A 1,831-nucleotide genomic window follows, 5' to 3' on the forward strand; every position below is an offset into this window, starting at 1 on the left:
ATGTCGCTTTTGATGTAACCGGAAAAAAACAAAATGATTCATTATTTATCTTCCCGAAACTTCTGCTAAAAAACACAGCTGATGAATTCTTCATGATGGCTTTTATGCTATCCTTGGAACTGGGTTGCATGTAAACAAAGAGGATCAGTGCAAACGTCCGAAGGGTCTTGAATGGTATTGCCCGGATCAAGCGTCTCAGAGTGCTTTGCGTTCCTAATGGGTTTCAGAGCAGATAAGCGGCCATTGTTCTCGGGTAATAAGGATACAATCACTTGTTGACAAAGAAGAAACGTAGACACACACACACATGCCCACACGCACACACAAACACATATGCACGCACACTACACACACACACACACACACACACGTTTTATTTTTCCAATAGATTCGATTTTCATGGCACAATTAAGAGCTTCAATGTCAATCGTATTGTCAGCAAATTCAGATACTCTAACCTGTCTTTCAGATTGGTCCCTCCTGAGTTCCATATTTTCTAGTTATAATTACACCCTAATGACTCATTGTGGTCTGAGTCTCTCTCTGGGCCGTGTGGCTCCTTTCATTGGGACCTAGACCCCAGCCATTTGTTGGCCAGGGGCCTCTGAACAAGGGGGACCCCTGGAGAGAAAAGTCTGCAGCCTTTATCAGATTAATGCAGTGCACGAAGCAGGTGTCTGCCAAATTCCATTCCCATTTAAACCTCCCAGCCCATACCAGCCTGCTAATCCTATTAGGGCTAATTGAGTGAAGTCGGCAGTCTTTTTCAGTTAAACCAAGTTCAGGCACTAATAGGATTCAAAGCAAAGGGGAAAGGACGGAGCTACTTTGTAAGGAATCAGAACCAAGATAGTTTTTGTGTGTGTTGGGGGGGGGGGGGGTATTGAAAGTGAGTGAGTGAGTGAGTGAGTGAGTGAATGAGTGAGTAGGTGAGTGAGTGAATGCGGAAACACAGAGAACGAAGAGCATTAGAGTTGGGTGAGTGAGTGATCTAACTATAAGGATGCAGTGGGATATAAACGTATCCAACTCGATATTATATATTTATTAGAACACAGCATCCTTCCCAATAACAAGCTTACATTTTTGTCACAAGAATTCACACAAATCAGCTATTTCACTGGAAGGGTAGCCCAATATTGAATGCATTTGTTGCGGACCAGGCTAAATTAATTCTACAGCTTTGCCACTGGGTGTTCACAGAAAACATCTGGGCCATTTCACATCAAAAAAGTAGGCACTGAGCGAGATCAGCATCTCGGACAATTCGTCACGCTTTCCAAGACTTAATGCATTCCCAAACAAGCTTTATGCATCCCTATTTGCAACCCCTGGGTCCTTATAATCGACCTGATGCTATGAAGCTTTCTAAGGAACATAGCAGCCTGAACTATTAGGGAATAAGGTGCTTCCTCAACCTCAGATTTTCTGGTCAATATTTCGCCATCAAATCTTTCTTCTTTTCTCTTTTCATATCTTACCAATGATGCCAATAAACAATTACCCATCTCACTTTTTGTAACTGTTCCAAATAAATTTTGGAGTATCTTAAACCGTTTCAAAAACAAAATATGAAATTCAAATGTGTTATCACGATGCCAGCTCCAACCTTGAATGGGACAGACCAATCAAAGCCTGTCCTCCCATTGAACCTTCCTTGTGTTTGGGGGGGGGGGGGGGGGCACTAGTGGCCTACCTCTCTGATCTTATCATGTCCTTTGTGTCTTTCTTTTTAGTTATAGTTAGGGGTTTGACATGACGAGTTTGACATGACGATTAGGACAGGAATGGCTGGTTGGGGGGGGGGGGGGGGGTGGGGACACACACAATA

Source organism: Gadus macrocephalus, chromosome 19, assembly GCF_031168955.1.
Source record: "Gadus macrocephalus chromosome 19, ASM3116895v1".
Taxonomy (NCBI): domain Eukaryota; kingdom Metazoa; phylum Chordata; class Actinopteri; order Gadiformes; family Gadidae; genus Gadus; species Gadus macrocephalus.